A 21,754-nucleotide genomic window follows, 5' to 3' on the forward strand; every position below is an offset into this window, starting at 1 on the left:
GGGGCATTCATTAGTATTAAATGTCTTCACTTTTTTGATGGCCACTACAGAAATTTTATATGGCCAATAACGTATGGGGTGTGTATAGTGTTCATGAATACAAAAAATAATACAAGGAGATTGTACACCTTTTACTTTTCTGTATGTTTTAGAAGACAGCAATATTATATTCTTAGAGCAGTAGACCATAAGGGTAGTAGTAACATAACCCTTAAAGTAGAACAGTTTTTAGTTGAATGTTGCTAAGTGCCATGCACTGTGCAAGTACTTTATTTAGTCTTCACAATTTTCCCATAAATTTTTGGGGTAGCTAGATATGAAGATCTCATTTGCAATGTGGAGTAGATAATTGAGAAAGTTGGCTAGCAGGGAATCAAAAAATGATACATTATTTGTAATGTTAACTTGAATATATACTGCATTCCTTTACCAGTTTCTTTTCCCCCTCTACAGCGTCAATGTTTTTCTTTGTGGTTGGGTCCTTTGATTAGAAATCTGGATTGTCTACGAGTGCCTGGGTGACATAGTCTGTTAAGCATCTGACTCTTGGTTTTGACTCAGGTCGTGATCTTGGGGTCCTGAGATCAAGCCCCATGTTGTGCTCTGCACATTTCTCTATCTCTCTGCCCCCACTTGCTCTCTCTCTTTCTCTAAAATAAATGAATAAATCTTAAAAAAAATCTGGATTGTCTTTTTAGCATAATCTGTACCCAGGAGGCATTATCTATTGGATATCATAACAGTATCCCTTTCCTATGGAAGAGAGAATTTAAGGCATCTTCAGTGTGTTCTAGAAAATCTTTCTATGGCTTTATGCTTTTTTCCTTATTCTTTTAAAGCTGTTTTACATACACCTAATTCCATAATAACTTTTTCAAAAATAATTAGCCTTTGAATCTTTTTGAACTTTACAACATAACTTTCGGAGAAAACGACCCCTTTCACACTCATAATCTGTCAGAAACAGCTGGCTCTTGTTAAGCGTCCAGCTCATTTGGTGAGAGCAGAAGGGTGGGGACATAGTAAGAAAGTGGTCTACTTCGAAGACTCTACCAGGTGCAAGTGGTCAGCCTGTGGTGGGCATCAGGGAGTGATTTATGGAGGGATTGGAGAGCTTTATTTCTGTAAGTTAGGATAAAATAGAGGACTGTTAAAAGAGTTTCTACTGAATTATTGTTCTTACTTGCATTTTATAGGTGAGAAAGCTGAGGCCTCAGAGAGTTGAGTAACATTCCCGAGGTCAGACAGCTAATAAGTGATAGAGTCCAGGATTTGTACCTGAAATACGTATAGATTCAAACATAGCATGTCCTCATATCTGCCATGCAGGTGCTCAGTGCCTTTCAGCTCATCAGATTCAGCCAGTTCCATGAGTACGCTTGAGTGGTCTTCAGGTTATGCTTGGGGTAGTGTTTTTGTAGTTAGTCCACGTCTTGGGTCCTAGTTTTATTTTGCGCTTTAGTATTTCTTTTGTTCTAACTCTGTACAAAATGAGAGCGCATACCCAGGTGAAATTTTGGGTTATAATCATTCGTTTTATTTTATATTGGATGTGTATATGTGAGAAATATGGCTAAAATCTTGCAGTGTTGTAACTGCTGAGGAAATTGTGAAATAAAAAACCGAAAGGGGAAAAATGGAGTGGAGAATACAGACATAAACTTTGCTCTTTTCCTGTTAAGTTTCCTTCATAGTTTGGGATCTGACCAGTCATTTTTATCCATGTCAGTACTTGTTGTTTCATGAAACATGGTTTGAGCCATTAGGATTTAAAGAAAAGGATATTTTCTTGTAATTTATAGGTGTCTTTCTGTGCTCAGCCAGAACACATAAACCTTTTCCTGATAAAAGTTTTGTCAATATTTAGAGTCTGGTATGTATTTTTAGTTTTGCATTTTGCTTTTTTAAACCGTAAACACACACACACACACCCCTAAAATACTCTATTTCCATTGATTTCCAGATGTTAGAATCCAAAAAAGTTTTGCCACAAAATAAAATACATGTATTACATAATAATTCATTGGGTTTTCTATTTTTATCACTACAACCAGGGCTTCTGATCACTATGAGATAATTGGTGTTTCCACATTGAGTTTTAATTCCAGCCCTCCAAAAAGAAATTTAATTATTTTAGTTAGCATAGAAAGCTGTATTTCAGATAGTATATGAGACTATTAGGCTATTTTTATTTTTTTATTTTTATTTTTTATTTATTTTTTTTATTATTAGGCTATTTTTAAAGCTTGAAAATAGATTAAGGAACTCTCAGTTTTACCTTAGGTGGTCCTTGACTCAGGACTGGAACCACTGATATGAATTTAAATGTTCATTTGTGTAGTTGTTAATCCCTGACTTTGATTTGATTATAATTAATATTATGATTAGCAGTACTCTTTTTTTTTTTTAGCAGTACTCTGAGTGTACCAAGTACCTCAGACACTCTTGAGCATAACAAATAGTTTAGTAATAAATATAGAATAAAAGTGAAAATTGTCAGTTGATAACATTCTTGTCCTATTTCTTTGTAAATGTCAAGGTATATAAACCTCACATAATAATGCTGAGGCACTTTTTACCTCCTGTTTTCTTAGGTATATCTTTATTTTATGAGTTTGTTGTTTGCATTAGTCCGAATATTTGAATCTGGCCAGGGAATGTATGAATTTTTTTATATGCCAGCTAGCATCTTTCATTTACTGCATATATTCTAGACCTCATTAGACTAATTGGTTATGACAACAAACCTTTGTGCTATTTAGTTTGATTTTGTTTTGTTTTGTTTTAAACAGATCATTAAGTCTATAAATTTAGAATGGTACATAGCAGTATAGCTGGGTGCTCAGATGCAAGTCAGTGTTGTTAATAAGAGACCCAATAAAAGGATTTCTTACTTTACAAAAAATAAATGTGATCCTCTCCCTACATATTACCATGTTATATACTCCACCTCGCTTCAAGATTTTTTTTAAAGATTTTATTTATTCATTTGACAGAGAGAGAAAGAGAGACAGCCAGCGAGAGAGGGAACACAAGCAGGGGAAGTGGGAGAGGAAGAGGCAAGTTCCCACCGGAGGAGCCTGATGCGGGGCTTGATCCCAGAACGCTGGGATCACGCCCTGAGCCAAAGGCAGACGCTTAATGACTGAGCCACCCCGGTGCCCTGTCGTTTCAAGATTTTTTTCCCTAGTTTTTCTGATTTTATAATTGAACAGTCAGATTGTAATAAACTTTTGAAACGAAGGAGGAAGAGGGCATCAGATTAGTATTAGCAGCTCTATTATTTGTTCTTTTCATCTAGAAGCAAAACCAAAAATCATTTTAAGTAGCAACATTTAAAAATTAGCTTTAGAGTTTGAACTGTTTCTTTTAATTTCTTGAGTTTTAGTTGAGGGACTGCTGTGTTCGATGTTACTTGGAATTTAAGAGATAAAGAGAAAAATTCCATTAGAAAAATGGTATCTTAAAAGTTTTTTATTTTGCCGTTTGAAACTTACTGTCTATGACTTTGTCCTTCCCCTTCCCCCTGCTTTTTAACTGCCTTTTGGATTCAACGATTTTGGCACCTAGATTCTTTACTAAGTATTTTTGGTGCATGTAGCCATTTGAGATCTAGACCCTAACCAGGAATTCCAGCCAGGTGGCTTTTTTTTTTTTTTTCCTTTTGGTAAAGCACAGTTTTTAAGAGTGCTGACAGAATTACATTGCATCCAGTTTTATTTCTGTAATGAAGGTTGCTTTGAGTGAGATAAATTCTTCACCCATTTCTTCAGCTGTTATGCTTTGTTTTGAGTGATGCGAAGTTGCTGTAGTTGTACATCTTCCCACTAAGGAGGAGATGAGCCCTCTACTCTGGTACGTTGGTTGTTGGGTAACCTCTAGTAGTGCAGATTCTTGGTCCTAGTCCTAGTTAACATTGCCTGCAGAAGAGGAAGTGGAACTATTTATGCATCAGAGGATCAGGGAGAATTGTCTAAATCCCTTAACAAATTTTTAACTTATTCACTTTTTAAAAAGATTTATTTATTTTAGAGAGAGTGCGAGAGAGAGAGAGAGAGAGAGAGAGAGAAAGGGAGCAAGAGAGCAGGAAAGGGACAGAGGAAGAGGGAGAGAATCTCCAGTACTCTTCCCACTGAGTGCAGAGCCCATCACAGGGCTCCAGCTCATGACCCTGGGATCATGACCTGAGCTGAAATCAAGAGAACCAACTGAGCCACCCAGGTGCCTGTTAACTTACTCATTTTTAACAAAAAGGGCAGTATGTGTCCATGGTCCAAAATTTAAAGTTACAAAAGGATTTATTGTGAAAAGCAAGTCTCCTACCTCCCTGTCTTGTAGGTTCCCTCCCTTGAGACAGTTGCTGTTTGTAGCAAGTTTTCTACATTTACAATTGTATCCACTATTTTTATTAGCTGTGTTGTATCGGTTGTGTTGACTATACCATAAGTTCCCTTTCTGGTGGACATTAAGCTTGTTTCCTATCTCTTATAAATAATGTGGTAGTGAGTATTGTATGCATATTTCATTCCTGTGCAAATATATCAGTACTTTAAATTTTAGAAGTGCAAATTCTTTGCCAGTACTATACATATGCATTAACATTTTTGATAGATACTGACAAATTGTTCTTGGTGTATTCGTTTCTAAAGTTAGAATATTAGTTTTGTAAGGCAGTGTTTGCAAATGTATGATCGCTAATTGGTTACGTGTTGTTTATAACTAGATTTATTTTCCTTATTTTTATTAATAAGGTGGTTGCAAATGAATTGCCCACATTGCACAAGCTACTGACATTCACTTGTTTACTTCGTCAAAATGTATTGTTTTAATTACTAGCAGTCATTATAATTTTACTCTTTTACATAGGTAGCCGTATCTTGGAAATGAACTGTTTAAAAAGGGTTTTGGCTAAGGGTTGGGTGTAGGGGAAATTGGGAGTTGAAAAAAGGAATTTGGAATTAGGAGCCTATTCTTCTAATTAGTCATGTGAAAATGGTGTTTAGCTTACTAGGTCAGGCCATAAAAAATGATGTAACCCATTATATCACAATGTATTCAAAACACCCTTTATAATACTGGTGGAAATTCATCCTGCTGCATCCCTACCTTAGGGAGCTGGGTTGTGATTTCCATTACCTGGGGCTGGAGACTAGGGGTTAGATAGGGTGATGCCTGAGGAGCAGAATGCCTGGAGGGGGTAGTGAATGAGTTGGAGGTAAAAGAGTGAGAAAGAGCAATAGAGTGAACTGAAGGTGGTTTATTCCTTCCTTTTGTTGTTTCCTGGCTCTGCTGGGACAGGGTAAGGGAGGGAGCAGGGAGGGAGACAGGATTTTCCTTCCTTTTTCTTCTTAGTAACTTACTTCTTTTATTAGTCCCATTCAGGAGATCCTGATACCTGGGCTTCAGGTGAGTTGAGATGAATTAAGCCTTGATGGAGGTGATGAAGAGGGATGAGGAGTGAAAATGTCTATAAATATCAGAAGGTTTATAGAGGCTGAGGATAGGGAAGTGGAATAGAAAAGATTTCTAGTGATAAGACAAAGAACCATCTGTAAAGCATTTATAGCTCTCTCTTTCTCTTTTTTAATCTTTTATATTTTTTTGGAGGCGAGTGGGTGAGCAGTGTTGAGGGCATTTTAAGCATTGTTTTGGGGGAGAGAATAGTGACATCTTGGCTTCATGTGGATTTTTTTAAAGGGTACTCTAACCATTCTTCCTTGAAGAGGAGACATACACAAAGGCTCTGACTTAAAGAGAATGTTCTGTTAAATCCCGGGTGGTTTAAAGGTATCTGGTCTGGTCTCATTTGTAGTGGTAGCAATAATTCTCTTTCTCTTTGGTTCCCTGGTGGAGAAAAACAGAGTTGATTCTACGGCCGTTGTGCTTCAGACGCGTCTGCGTTTCTCAGCCTGTTCATGAGCGTCAACAAACACTTTGTGCACACTTCTGCCATGGGTTGAATGCGTCTGTTTTCCTTTAATTTAGCTTAAAACTGTAATGGAATTCCTGAGGTTTTGAGAGGAATCGTGTTGGCAAGCTTAGTTTTGAAACTAAAGGCAAATTAAGATACCAAGCAAAACAGGAGACTATTACTTTAGAAAGGGATCTTAAAACTCTGCTGACATTTGCAAACCCAATGTCTTATATTTATATAAGCTTTAGATAGGAACTGCTATTTTTCTAAAATTGTCGGTTTAAAAATAATTGTTACATTTGTGCATTTTAAAAGTTGCTTCTAACACACTTTGGGTATGCTGGAGCTCAGCCTTTTCAGCAAAGTACTCAGACATTTGGGCATCAGCCCTTTTGGTCTTACTCTGTGTCAGACCATTTAAGATAATTAAGATGGATTGTGGATGTTAGGAATTTGATAAGCTTCCATTAAAATCTAATGTGGTTTAAAAAATTGCTTAAAGTGGCCTTCGAGTATGTTAAAATATGCTACCATCATATGAATTATGAAATTTAGCTGAGTATTGCTAAAATGACAAATGATAGCACTTGTCATTTTGATGTTTGTTCTTTAAGTGTACTGTTTCATGCCTTTGGAAGAGATTAGCTGCAGGTACCCTGAAGGATTATACTAATTAAAAATAGGCCTTTCCCTGATTAAATTTTTTTAACTGTCAATTTCTTTTATTGTTCTTTCTTGATGGTAATTAACATGACAGTGTATCATACAACTGACTATGTCTTAGATCTAATGAAATACAGTGACTGCTCAAATGCTATAAAATAGTGACCTAAATGTATCCTAAAATGAGCATATTTATAGAAACAGAGTGATTCCTCACTAGTTTAGGTATAGCAGCCAATAGAAATACCATTGTGAATGCAACAAAGTTACAAGTTTTACACTTTTTGACATGATAGCTAGGAGAAAGAACAGATAACACATTAAAAAAAATAGAAGACAATGTAAAGGGACTCATTTCTTTACACTGGGATTTAGATTACTTAGATTACTCATAAAAGAGTAATTGTTTCCCTGATTAAATTTATTTAATTCTTTTGTGTGCATGCCATTAGTTTTTATTTGTGGCCTCAGTATTTATGTAAATTTTGCTCTTCAACCTATGAGCTTTTTTGAGTGCTTATTCTGTGTTGAATCTATCTGTATATTCTGTTTTGTTAGCTATCTCTTACTATTTTTAACTTTCTCCAGTACAAGAGTTATGTTATCATATACTCTTTGGTAGTTCCCACAATGCAATGCAATGAATGACTTGTTGTGGGTAAACACTTAGAACTTGTTTACCTGTTTGGCCTTTTTTTTTTTTTTTTTTTTTAAAATCTGGAACGCTTCACGAATTTGCGTGTCATCCTTGCACAGGGGCCATGCTGATCTTCTGTTTATCGTTCCAATTTTAGCATATGTGCTGCCGAAGCGAGCCCTGTATAGCTGTTTAACAGATATTACCCAATGCTTACTTTGTTCTAGAGGCTGAGGATACAAAGGTAAGGACTCTGCCTTCAGTTTGCTTAGACTTTGATAAGAAATTGAGAAAATAAATCAGTTATAGTACCACCTGTCATTCATATTTTGAATTTATGTTTGAGGGGGCCAGAGCTCTACGTCTGAGAGAAGTTTTTGTACTGTCTTTCTGAAGAATGGAAGCTAACATTTTTAGGTGTCTAAAGGGTTCTGTGTCAGTTTATCCTCCTAAATCCTTTGGCATAAGGATGATATCCATTTTAAACATGAGGAGACTGTCGTGAACAGGTTATATAATTTGCTGAAGGTCACTTAGCTAATAAGTTGTAGAGTTGACATTCTAACGGTGTTTTTTCATTTATATCAGGATTTCTTAACTCTTAACACTGTGGACATTTGGGGCAGTAATTCTTTGGTGTGAAAGATTGTCCCGTGCATTAAAGGATGTCTAGCAGTACCCCTGGCTCTACCCTGGGCCAGGACTAGGGTGAAGCAAGGAGGCACCTAAGGCACAAAATTTAAGGATTTTCAAAGTGCTTACCTAGCATTTAATTCTCACATACGAGAAAGTTCTCCCACACCAGCCTGCGGCTTCTAGGTTTTGTTTCAGTGTTCTCTGGTAATGATAGGAGAAATAAAACCCCTAAGCATTTAGATGTTCCTTGGGAACTGAAGAATAGTATGAGAGGAGCTTTTTGCATCTTTCATCTCCCATCCTAGAACACATGTTCTTGGGCAAAAGTGACTAATAAGAAATGATGAGCACTGGGTACAGAATTCTTAATAGCACGCCAGATTTGGAATCTTAAATAGTTTTAACTTACATTTAACTTTTTGATAAAGCATTAATATTTGACTTGCGATAATACTGTTTTTCTCCTTTATTTTATATTGGTAGGATTGGGGCTAGCTGATAGTAGCTAACCAGCTTTAGTAGAGCAGACAACTCTTGTTATTACAGGCAACAGAGAGCCATTAAAGGTTGTTGAATGAAAGAGTAATTTAGTAAAGATAACTTTTCAGGAATATTATTCTCACAACTGTATGTATAATGTATTGGGCAGCAACCTTCACAAAGGTCAGTTTAGAGGCTAGGCAAGAGGACATAATGAGAGTCCGAACTAGGATGCTTGAATATCAGGAACGGAGAGATGAGTCTGGATGGGAACATTTTGTAGGATATATTTTTTCTTGATTTTAAAAATACAGTAGATGTATAAAATGCAGAAGAATGTGGACAAGATGGTACCTATTTTTATTTCTGTCATTTAGAAATATAACCACTTTTAATATTCTCAGGCATTCCTTTTTAGTTCTTTTTCATCTTATGTCCTTCTGAGTGCACCCCCACCCCAGAGAAGGAGTCTACAAAGTCAGATTCTCTTCTCATAGATTAGGAAGTTTTTAAAGAAAATGGTTTTCTAAGATGATGTAATTTTATTCATATGCAACAGGAACCCAACGTGTGTTTGTGGAATGAATGAATTTAGTAACTGCTGGAATTCAGTGAATAGACAAAGATAACGCCTAGGTTTTGAGATTGTGTGAATAGTGGTAAAGGGGAATTTGGCTAGCTTTTGATGGTGAAGTTGGAAGTGGTGTTGGTAGTGATAGAGTGATCCAGAAGAGAATGGGTTTAATTTGAAGGTATTGAATCAGATGTGCTGGCACAATATCTTAAATGGAAATCTGGAGCTTCTCTGAGTGTTTGCGGTGATCACAGTGAGAAAATGTGGAGGAAGGACTGAGTTTAGAAATAGCCACAGTTCTGGTCAGAACAGTACTTATGACGCATCAGTGTTTTGAGGATCACTCCAAAATGCAATTATTTCCTTACTATTGTTCTTTAAGTGACTCTTTTACTTATATACATTTATTTTAGAGGGGAACATTATATTATAAAAATGGCAAACAAGTGTAACTTGCTTTAAGCAGTTGGCAATGGAAAAATGAAAGTGATCACACCAAATATAATGGTATTAAATTTTAGCTAAATACCATTACCTGTTAAATCCTCTGAGTTTAAGTCTACTCAATAAAAAACCAAAAGAAATGAAAAAACAGTAAGACTTTGTAATTAGAAGGCCCAAGGCCTTGACAAGCTAATAACTTTTTCATGAAACGATTCATTATTATATATGTGTCACCTACTGTGGTATATATCCCATGCTTTGGGAAATGCTGAGCTGTGATAGAGGATGAGGAACCTTCTGTGGAGACGGAGGCAGCTAGTGATCAGACAAATGAGAGGCGGGAGAGAACGATGATGTCCTACAAGTCTTAGGGAGTTTCAAAAAGGTATATGTGATGCTGCTGAAAAATCAAGGAAAGGTTTTTGATAACTTGCGTATCAGGATGTGGTGTTGTCTGTTTAATTAACACCAAGAAGTTTCCGCATTCTGGTGATTTCTCATACATTTGGATTCAGCCAATTCCCATTGGCAAACATGTGGAGATTGATAAAATACTTTCTCGGTGTGTTAGCAAGTTTTATCTGGGGTGTATAAATAGTGAAAAGAAATGTGGAGAAGGAACAAGACAATTATGAGGAAAATATATTCATGGCTTTCAAATAAGTAACTGTTAGAACACTATTTTGGTTATGTTATGCTTATGACAGATTTTAGCAGGACTAGTTACTTCAATAGTAATGATTCAGTAAATGAAATTTTAGATTGAGGCATAAACATGAATTAGGCTGCCATATATGTAGACAAATACATAACACACATACCTACGCGCACACGTGTGCGTGCACACAATTACGGTTTCCCTAAAGAGAAAGAAGGAGCCTCCCCCCCTTTGGAGCCTATTCTGAGGCAATTTGATTGTATATCTTCATAGGAATAGGGGGTAATTTTGAGGAATAGTTATTATGCAGAGTTTTTGTCTCTGAGTCATACTCCAGGGAATGAACCGACACTGGTCACAGATGTGAAGTTCTTTTTACTTTTAGTGGGTTGGTGAAATTAGTGTATTAACACTTTACTTTTATTTTTGTTGTCCTTAAAATGAAAATTTGTTCTTGAACTCTGAATAAGTTTTGGAAGTTCTTTGAGTTCATAATGCTAAAATCATTCTGTGAATTACCCATAATAGTACTTTGTTGTTCTCTGCATTATAAAATTTATTTTCAAGAATATCTAAGTAGAATATGTGCTTTCCACACCTTTTTTCAGGCTGACTTTAGGTGGTCCTGATTTAAGATTAACCTTTTTAGATGTAAAAAAAGAGTTATTTAGGAATTGTAATACTTGAGAAAATTAATTAAATTGATACATAAGATGATTCAGCCTTAGTCCCTTGCCCGCTTTTAAAGAATGAGATGAAATATAAGTAGACAAAATACATAGTGGCAGTTGCCAGGCCCCCAGCCATCCCGAAGTATAGTACTGCATCACTGACCCGCCATTTCTAACAGTGATTCTGTGGGGCAGAAAGATGTTCATGACTCCCAAGCAACCAACCAAGAAATCATTTTTTGGAATGTACCATGTTTAAGTTGGGAAGTGCGGTAGAAGTAATTGATTCTGGCAGAAAAGAAATGTGTTAAAAGAGAGTTGGGTATCTCTTTTGCCATTATATGCCCTGGAAAGTGCCCGAGTCTGAAGTCTGTTTCTAGTGGAAGTATGATTATTACGATATTTCTTTTATATTGTATTAGGGCCTTTATACTTATTTTAAACTTATTTTGAGCAACATTCGGTTTGTTACAACAAAGAAACCAGGTGGAAATGTGATCCACGGTGTACAAATACGCTCTACTGCTCATCTGGAGATTTTTCTCGTTCTGAGTTTCTTCAAGCGTATTAGGATTCTTCAACTCTGGCTCTGCGGAGTGTGGGGTAGTTGTGTAGAAAGAGGCAAAGACTTGAACTGACCCCATCTACTGAAAATAAATTCCTCAGTAGTTTTGTGTTGGGATTTCATTATCATATTATTTACTAAAATGCCATTCTATTATTATTGATATGTTTACCAGGCTGCAAGCATTCTTTAATGGATTGCATCGGTTTAGGCATCAGTGAGAGCATCTGTGAAACAACTATGCATGGAGAAACACCTATCTGTTTTGTATTAAAGGGAAATTATTTATTAAGATGGACTTTGCTGGGTGCAGCATGTCCAATTGATAATGTAGTTATTTCAGTTTCTTATGCTAAGAAACCTCAAATATAACACAATTTACTGTGAATTTTGGTTGTGGACTACTCATTCAGGAAATACTTTCTGCCTGCCTGTGTACCAGGCACTTTTTAAGGTGCTGGGTGTGCAGCAGAGAATAAGAGACATGTCCCTGTTCTGATGGAGCTCTCATTCCACTGCCTGAAACAAGCAGCAAACGAATGAATATGTATGGTCTGGTAATGATAAATATGAAGGAAATGAAAGCAGGGCAGTTTCCAGTTTCCAAGCATGTTCTTCATTATGGTGACCCTTCTTTAGTTTGCAGGCAAATTTATGCTCTGTGTCCGGCCTTCCTGTTGTGGTGTTGCTATTGGTAAAAAGAAACCTGCCGCAGTAGCAGCCTACACCCTTTTCCTCCATGGAGTCCCTGTATTCGTTTTCTGTTGCTGTGTAACAAATTGCCACAAACTCAGTGGCTTAAAACAACACTCATTTATTACTTGTGGTTCTGTATGTCAGAAGTCTGGGTGCAGTGTGGCTGGGTTGTCTACTCAGTGCATCACAAAGCTGAAATCAGGTTGTCCTATGGGCTGAGTTCTTGTATAGAGGATCTTCCAAAGCTTACTTCCAAAGCTCAGCTTGTTAGCAGGACTCACTTTTTCGCAGTTGCGGGACTGAGATCCCATTTCTTTGCTGGTTGTTACGTAGGAGCTGCGCTTAGCTCATTGATACTGCCTGTATTGTTTGCCCTATGGCCCTTTGCATCTTCAAAGCCAGCTATGGAGAATATATCCTCATGTCTAGTGTGTCTCACCTTCCAATCTCCCTGGCTTCTGTCTTATTTCTAGACCTAGATTTAAGGGTTTATGTGGTTAGCTCAGGCCCACCTGGATAATCATTTTCTTAAAGTCAACTTTTTTTTTTAAAGATTTTATTTATTTATTTGACAGAGAGAGAGAGAGAGACAGCCAGCGAGAGAGGGAACACAAGCAGGGGGAGTGGGAGAGGAAGAAGCAGGCTCCCAGCGGAGCAGGGAGCCCGACGCGGGGCTCGATCCCAGGACCCCGGGATCACGCCCTGAACCGAAGGCAGACGCTTAACGACTGAGCCACCCAGGCGCCCCTCTTAAAGTCAGCTTCTTAAAAATCAGCATTATCATGGGAGTGAAATCTATCGTATTCACACGGACAATGCAGGGTATGTACACTGGGAAGCACAGATCTTGGATCTTGAAATTCTCATACCACAGATGGTCCCCATTGCATGGCTGCCAGTAAGTATTGCAGTTGCCACTGCTGTGTGTGAAGAGGACCATCAGCAGCTGTCCTCGGTACGTTAATTAGATATCATGAGTTTCTGCAGTGATAGTAATGGATTTCCCTTGGGCTCCTTAGAGGAGTTTCGTCAGAAGTTGTTAGAGTGGTGGAGCAGTGTTTCTCCATTTTCCTCCTCAGTGCTAGGAATGAGACAGGGAATGGTGGCTCAGGGGAGAAAGCAGAGTAGAAGGGTAGGTTCTCAAGGCCTACTTCACCCCTGGGGCTTAGAGTTTAGCTGTTTCATAGAAATTAGATCACCAAGGGTTTTTTGCCTCCCAAAAAGGAAAATTGGTATTAGTTAAATATTTTTACAGATTTTTAGAAGATTTTATTTATTTATTTGAGAGAGAGAGAGAGAGAGAGTGCATGCAGGGTGGGTCGGGGGAGTGGGATAGAGGGAGAGGGAAAGAGAGAGAATCTCAAGCAGCCTCTGCGCTGAGCAGGGAGTCTGGCATAGGGCTTGATCTCATGACGCTGAGATCATGACCTGAGCCGAAATCAAGAGAGACACTTTAACCTACTGAGCTACCCAGGCGCCCCTTTACAGATTTTTTAAAAGACAGAGCTTTTAAAGGAATTTAAAGCATAGATCTGGGAGACTGAAATGAGAGTTTATTTAGGAAAACTAATGAAACAAAGCATAGTTGATAGAGGACAATAACTTGTCTACTATATTAACAATTGCATCCCATTACAAACTATATTTTTTCAGGTAGAGAAATTCTTTTTTTTTTTTTTTTTAATAAAAAATACAGTGGTTTATTTTTATTTTTTATTTTTTAATGATTTTTTATTATATTATGTTAGTCACCATACAGTACATCCCCGGTTTCCGATGTACGGCTCGATGATTCATTAGTTGTGTATAACACCCAGTGCACCATGCAGTACGTGCCCTCCTTACTACCCATCACCGGTCTATCCCATTCCCCCACCCCCCCAGGTAGAGAAATTATTATAATGTAATAATGTCTTTTATGCTTAATGCATATTAATTTAACTTTAAAAACACACACATAACTTTTCCTTCATCATCAAAGTAGAATCATAGAGTCTGACGTGAGTAAATGGACAACAAGTTCTAATTCCACGCTTCCTAAGTTGGTCACCATTGTGCATCTGGTTGTAGAAATCTTCTAATTCTTAACACGTTTCCACTTTCCATTCCTAAGGAGTACTGCATGTCATATGGTATCTGATATTACCTATGAGGAAATGGAAGCAAAGGAAATGTCAGCCTTCCTTTGCAGTAGACGGTTTCTGGCTTATGTGTTGGAAATATATTTCTGTGGGAACATTTTTCTGCTTTTTAGTGGGGGGAAAGTAGGATTCACTATGTACTAACCTTGGAAAACTAATTCCATAAAATGAGGGATACACATACTATGAATTAATCTGTTTAATAGTAGGGTTTAATGATAAGTGCTAACTAAGATTGTATTCTCATATTAGGGAGAAATTCAGATCTATTGAATCAGTGAACAGTATGTCCCATAAGTTTTGATTTATATTTTAAAATACACAGGTGGTCTTAGTTACAAATAAACAAGAATACCACTTAAAAGACTTGTAGTGGAGCATAAAAGTTTTATTAGACATGGAGCTAAGTTTCTGCCAGTAACTCGACATTTTGAGGACAGATAGTATCCCATTTCCAATTTGAGATTGGGTACAAAAATATCCTAGGGCTGAGAATAGGCATAGTAAATTGTACCAACAAAAACCTTTTGTGTATTTGTAGCGGAGGGAAGGTCTTCATTGAGTATGCTTGGAAAAATGTGATATACGCTCTTTATGCTTTGAGACCTCATATTTTCTGATGATTACTCTGTACCATTAATTTTCAGTGCAAATTCCAAAAAATGTTCCTGCATTTGAATTCCTTGTTTGTTTTCTGTTATTTTTGTCTTCGGTTAATTAGAACCTCCCCTTCTTTTTTTTACTAATTTTTCTCTTCTCTTCACATATTCTTCAATTAATGTTTTTATACTACTTTAACCTAAAATTTTCTCCTAGTGTTCAGTAAAGTTGTCTTCAGATGTCTTTTATTTTCACCCTAACACTGTTTGAGTTGGCTTTTAAGACATGCTTATTTTGCATAAATTTCTCCTCACGGAGAAGAGTCACATCTAGCATTAACACTTCTGGGAATTGTTTCAAAATTTAGTTTATTGTCTTAATGTTAATAAGACTTCCAGAAGTCTGGTTTTTGGTCCTATATTCCAAAGAATATATTTGATTTTGTCGTTTTAATTGGGTTGTGTAACATTCGGTTTGATCCCAGATCCTTCATAAAATTAAAATTAACTTTTAGTCCTCTGTCTAGTTTATCCAGTATTCTAGAATGGTAATGCAAATGTAATTATGCTGATAAATTTGGGAAGTGCCAATATGTATTCTTAGGGGAAATTATTTGAATAAGATATACTACTATTAATAACAAATATATTTAATGCAACTGTTTAATAAATGTTAATACTGTGCTCAGCTATTAGTTAAAACTTTGTGGTGGCAGCAATTAAAAATTGTATGATGTAATTTTTAGTAAGATATGGAAGTTTATGTAGCATTTTTTATAGTTATCAGTGAAATTTAACTAAAGTGAAATGGTGTCTAACTCTGTCCATTAGGGTATATTTTGTTGGTCAAATATTTAACTAGTCTAATACAGATCATTGAAACAGACTAATAATTTAATACATAATAGTCCATATTCTGTGTGTTTGTGTGTGTGCATGGCACATGAACTGATATATTTTCAAAAAACTAAAAATAATAAATTCCTGAAAGACTAAATTAGTAGTACTTTAATGATTGTTACTATTCATTACTGAGTTTGTGAATATGAGTGATAAAATACTAATCTCAGTTTCTGGTTTGTTCTTGATACCCACTACAGTTACTTCCTTATAGATAGGATACAGATAATAAAATGTTAATTTTTTTTTTTTTTTTAAGATTTATTTACTGGAATGGCTCAGTCGGTTAAGCGTCTGCCTTTGGCTCGGGTCATGATCCCAGGGTCCTGGGATCCAGCCCCACATCTGGCTCCTTGCTCAGCAGGGAGCCTGCTTCTGCCTCCTGCCTGCCTCTCTCCCTGCTTGTACTCTTTCTTTCTCTGACAAATAAAATCTTTAAAAAAGAAACTAAACCTTCATTAGCTTCCCTTTAAAAAAAATTTATTTGAGAGAGAGAGAGAGAGAGAATGCGCTCATGCGCAGGAGGGGGTGGGGCTGGCTAGGGCAGAGGGAAAGGGAAAGAAAGTCTTAAGCAGACTTCTCGCTGAGCACAGAGCCTGACCTCACGGGCTGATCTCACGACCCTGATATTACAACTGAAGCCCAAACCAAGGGTCAGATGCTTAACTGACTGTGCCACCTGGATGCCACTAAAATGTTAAATGTTTATCTAAGACAGTTGTGGTCAGGAAGATGTGTACTAAAAATCACACAATATATCCAAAGGTAAGTACAAATAATTCATCCACAGCTACATGTCTGCTTAGTGGAGTAAGAGCATGGATTTTAAGGTCAGGGTACCTGAATTTGAATCCTGACTCCACCACTTAGCTGGGTACTTGGGTAAGTGATTTAATCTCTCTGTGCTTCAGTTTCTTCATCTGTAAAATGAGGATACTGGTATCTATGTCATAAGGTTATGAAGACTAAATAAATTGTAAAGTGCTTAGAATAGTGATACACATAATAAGCACTATATAAATGTTGGTTAAATGAGATTTTAAATTACAGTTTACAGAACAATTCATGTGTTTTTGTAGTCATTTACCAGAATCGTAGGATCCTTCAGTCTCTTCATATTGCAGCCTTCAAATGTTTACCAATTCCTAAGGCTTACTGCTACTGCCATCAGCTCCACTTCTCTATTTCTGTTTCTGTATTTCTGTTTCTTTTACTTCTGCTGCTGCTGCTTCTGCTTCATCTCCTTTTTCTGCATCTGTATCATTATCATCATCATCATTAAAGACTCTGCTAAGTTAAGGTAGTTTCCAAGATGAGCCATTGGAGGCTAAGCATGGCAAGTTGAAATGCTAGAAGGAGATCACTCAACTAAGATGTAGTAATGGGGCAGATCTGGGATTAAGACTCTGGTCTCCCACTCCAGGTACAATTGCTTTTTGTATTGTGTCACAGCTGCTTTAAAGGGCTGAAGGTTGGGGCGCCTGGGTGGCGCAGTCGTTAAGCGTCTGCCTTCGGCTCAGGGCGTGATCCCAGCATTCTGGGATCGAGCCCCACATCAGGCTTCTCCTCTAGGAGCCTGCTTCTTCCTCTCCCACTCCCCCTGCTTGTGTTCCCTCTCTCGCTGGCTGTCTCTCTCTGTCAAATAAATAAATAAAAATCTTAAAAAAAAAAATAAAGGGCTGAAGGTTGTGCTTGGTTATTTTGTGCCTCTATTCAAGACTTCTTTTCCCTGCTCCTTCCAGTCATACATAAAACACACATAAAAATATTGGAAGGAAACTTATACTCTTTGTATACTAAGTGAATGGGATCAGTTAATTCAGTGGTGGCTTTCTGTGGAAGGAGGAGGAAGCACCTGGCTATTGCTCAGGGGTGTGTCAGGTGGGAGTGTAACGGGGAAGCATGAGAATCTTCTTCTTTTGCCTATGGGGAAGCAGAAGGAAGTGAGAGAGAATATAAGGGACTATGACTCCTACCTGCTAGACCAATGAGTATTTTTCAGTTTGTGATGAATGTACTTTTTAAAAGATTTTATTTATTTATTTATTTGAGACAGAGAGAGAGAGAGAAAACCAGCACAAGCGGGGGAAGGAACAGAAAAGGAGGGAGAGGGACAAGCAGACTCTCAGCTCAGTGTGGAGCCTGATCTCACAACCCTGAGGGCATGTCCTGAGCCAAACCAAGAGTCGGGATGATCAACTGACTGAGCCACGCAGGTGCCCCTGTGATGAATAGTAATCTAGTCTGGAATACACTAGTAAGAATGGGTACCATTTGTAGATGTGGAAAAACTAATAAGACCTTATTAACTTAAAGAAAGGAAAAATTTAGGTATAAAAAGTAATATAATTTTTGAGAAAGCTTATAATAAGTTTGTGACTGATAACCATATGGCATAATTTGTGTATTTCATGAATGTGATTATTTTACAGTGCTTCATTTAGGCATATTAAGCATTTTTCTTTTTTAGAGTTTGTTTGTTTGTTTGTTTGTTTGTTTATTTATTTATTTATTTATTTTTAGTAATCTCTATACCCAGTGTGGGGCTGGAACTCATGACCCCAAAATCAAGAGCTGCATGCTTTATGACTGAGCCAGCCATGTGCCCCTTCTTTGATTTTTTTTTTTTAAAGATTTTATTATTTTTATTTATCCGACAGAGATAGAGACAGCCAGCGAGAGAGGGAACACAAGCAGGGGGAGTGGGAGAGGAAGAAGCAGGCTCATAGCAGAGGAGCCTGATGTGGGGCTCGATCCCAGAACACCGGGATCACGCCCTGAGCCGAAGGCAGACGCTTAACCGCTGTGCCACCCAGGCGCCCCCCTTCTTTGATTTTTAATCCCTATTTATGTTGCTGTCAGCTTACAACCAAAATAATTTAGATAAAACTTTGAAAAAATTCTGTATATGAATTCTTGAAACCATGACTCTAGCTCCGAAATTTGCTGCCCGAGCATCATCCTCCCTTTCTCTGACCCTTAGAATGGCCTGTCACCTAGAGGACACACTGGAATGGTAGCATATCTCAATTTATTGGAAAGACCATGTTTCTGGTCCTAAAAGTTTGATGGCCTTAAGTAAGACCTGTTTGGCTAGCATGTATTACACCACACTTACTCAAAAATGGGTGTTGTTTTTTTTTACAGTGGCTGTAGCATTCTAATGGTTTTGGCCGTTACAGGAGATTGAGGTTGATAAATCAATCCAGTGTAAAATACTTAACATGTAAAGTTGTGTGCAGTATAATGGATAGATTATAGGACTGGGAATCAGGAAATCTCAGCTGTCCTTATATAGTTTTGTTGCTAAACAAAACGTTGTTAGTCTCTTTATGGAAGTGTGATTATAACACTTTTATTCTTCCCTAAATAACGGAGTGAGACTAATCAAAATAATGTGAACATTTATTGATACACAAGATATATGGTTATTGGTTAAGTTCTGTTTTTTCTTCGTGGATAATTTTCCCTCTGTTTACTGCTTCATTTCCCTTTTCCTGGGTCAGTTCTCTTTCAGTTTACTTTTTAAAAATTTTGCATACATTTGCCTTCAGTATTTCATTATGAAAAATTTAAGTATACAGCAAAATCTAGAAAGAGAGGCATTGATCTTTCTCTTCAAGTTTCTTCAAATGTTTTTCTACTTGGGACCCAGTTCAAGGCCTCTTTTCATTTTCAAGGCAACTATTATTTTTCTCTTCTCTAAATTTATAATTATCATTTATATTTCATAGTTTAATACTCAGCAGTTTCACTCTTTGATATTGTTCATGAATTGTTTTCATGTCTTAATCTTGGCAAGCCCCACCACACACACTTCACACCTCTTCTGCATTGCTAAATTTCAAACTCCTTGAGTGCAGGAGTCTTGTCTCTTATGCATCTCTCCCTTTCATGGTTCCTAACATGTGGGCACTCATTGTTAAATACTTAAGTTTTCTTTGGTTGCTGTACCTCTCAGTCTGTTTCTTGTTTCAGTACATGGGTGTTCAATGTAAATAATATACAGTGGACCCCCCTCATCTGCAGGGGATATGTCCGAGGATGCCTGACACCGCAGATAGTACCAAACCCTATTATGCACTATATTTTTTTCCTATACATACATACCTATGATAAAGTTTAATTTATAAAATAGATGCAGTAAGAGATTAATAATAACTAATAAAATAGAACAACTACAACAATATATTGTAATAAAAGTTACGTGAATGTGGTTTCTCTCAGAATATCTTATTGTACTGTCCTCACCCTTTTTGTGATGATGTGAGATGATAAAATGACTACGTGGTGAGATGAAGTAAAGTGAATGACGTAGGCATTGTGACATAGCGTTGTGCTACTATCGATCTTCGGACACTGTGTAAGAAGGGGATCATCTCCTTCTGGACTGCAGTTGGCCGTGGGTAACTGAAACCATGGACAAGAGGAGGGGGATTACTGTATATGATTTTAAGGCTCTTAAGCCCTTGTAGTTGTTTGTATTTGGAAATCTGTTACGTAGTCAGTACATGAAATTGAGCAGTTATATGTTGTAAATCGGCAGAGTCCATTAGTACTACTGGAAAGGGAAACCGAGTCTCACGGTTTTTATCTTTATATGAAGAGAACTTCATTAATTTAAAAAATTAATAGATTCTGATGTAGTTGTTCATGGTTTTAATCTTGTGCTTTGAAGCATTTTCTTTTTCTGGAATGAGGTTCTTGGTTTTGACTGTGTAAGAAGAAATATGTTAATTAGATTATATTTAGTTGGTGAATTTGTACCCACAAGAATGTGACTTTTAAAAAGTTGCAAGTTGCTACAGTTCTTGCAGATAAGATTGTTTCCTGTTTTCTTTTGCATATTTAGTACTTTGTATATTTTTCCATGAGGTAGCCTTTCAGTTTGGTCATGTGTATTGTTTGACATTCAGACTTAAAGGTAAATTAAACACTACCATCCCTGGTGCTTACAAATGCTAGCCATTGAAAATGTCAAAATTTGGATTTGACCCAAGAGTTACAAATAATATAAGCTTTTGTATAAATATATCCAAATATATATTCTTGGGGGAAAGGAATAAATAAAACACTGTGTTTATGGAGTAGTTTTAAACAGTTAGGCTTTAGAATTGCTACATGCCCAAAGTATTCCTCCAGTGAATTGCATACTGTATCAGCTCATGAATTGTGTTATAAGAAAGGTATTTAGTACACTGGACCTCAGTACTACTGAAAAGTCAGTAGAATTGACAGAAATCAACATAATAGTTTGAAAAAGTGATGTATACTCAATTGAGACAGTTTGAGATCTTTTTAACATGACAGAATCTGCTTTACCTCTTCACTTTTTTTTTATTTTTTCTATTTTTATTTAAACATTTAAGTGATATTTGTATATATGTAGTTTTAAAAGTCGAGTAATATTTGAAAGCTTATAAAAACAGCAGTTGTCCTCTCTCCTCTTTTTACCTCTAATTCCCAATCTTTAGAGGCAATTAGTTTCAGTTCTTTTAACTATTTGTTCTGATATTCTAAGTCAGTTCTGCTTTGTGTTGGCTTTTCATTTTAGGTAGTAGTTCATTTTAGTAGTAGTTCATTTAGACTTCTTTCTAAGAAAAATGAGGATTAGTCATTGTAATTAATCTACTGCCTGCAAACATTTACATAAAATTCCTTTTCTGTCATGTTCCTTTTATAGGCTATCGGATTTTTTGGGTAAATTCTTTAGTATTTAAATTATTATGACTATGCAAATATTTTTCCCAGCTGAGTCACAAATTCAGTGGGATTGCGTTTCCTTTATTGTCCAACTTAATTGTTTTTTCAAATAATTATCCGAGTTTGAAATTTTATGTGCTTTGTGCCTATTATTAATCCATTTGCAATTCTCTGACAAATCTAAGAAGCTTTCAATATGGCTGGATATATCAGGCAGTCTCTTTGCCTCATTTTCTTCTTGGAGACTGCCTTCTGTATCCTATGTAGAATGCAGACTTTCACATAATTCTTCCTGTTTTTCAGTAAGGAATTTCGTCTTGCTTTCAGTTGTGGCTTGTGTTCCTGAGATCGGGGTCTCTGCTCCATCCTCCCCAGAGATGCATCTCTAGACTTTCGTCAGGGATGAGGAGAAGATTGGTTTTTGGGAGGAGGCCACTTAAATGAAGTTTCAGTCTGTCATCTCATTTCTAGCC

The 21,754-nt window shown here is 36.9% G+C and overlaps 1 protein-coding gene and 1 non-coding gene across 4 annotated transcripts in view; one reads left to right on the forward strand and one right to left on the reverse strand.

Moving 5' to 3' along the window:
• FRS2 (fibroblast growth factor receptor substrate 2) overlaps positions 1 to 21,754 on the forward strand; it is a 112,073-nt gene that overhangs the window by 12,205 nt on the left and 78,114 nt on the right. The window lies entirely within an intron of this gene.
• On the reverse strand, positions 7,289 to 7,395 carry LOC121104490. Its single transcript, XR_005836815.1, has one exon. It is a non-coding gene; the product is annotated as a U6 spliceosomal RNA (small nuclear RNA).

This window comes from Ursus maritimus, unplaced genomic scaffold (assembly GCF_017311325.1).
Source record: "Ursus maritimus isolate PB19 unplaced genomic scaffold, ASM1731132v1 scaffold_21, whole genome shotgun sequence".
Classification (NCBI taxonomy): Eukaryota; Metazoa; Chordata; class Mammalia; order Carnivora; family Ursidae; genus Ursus; species Ursus maritimus.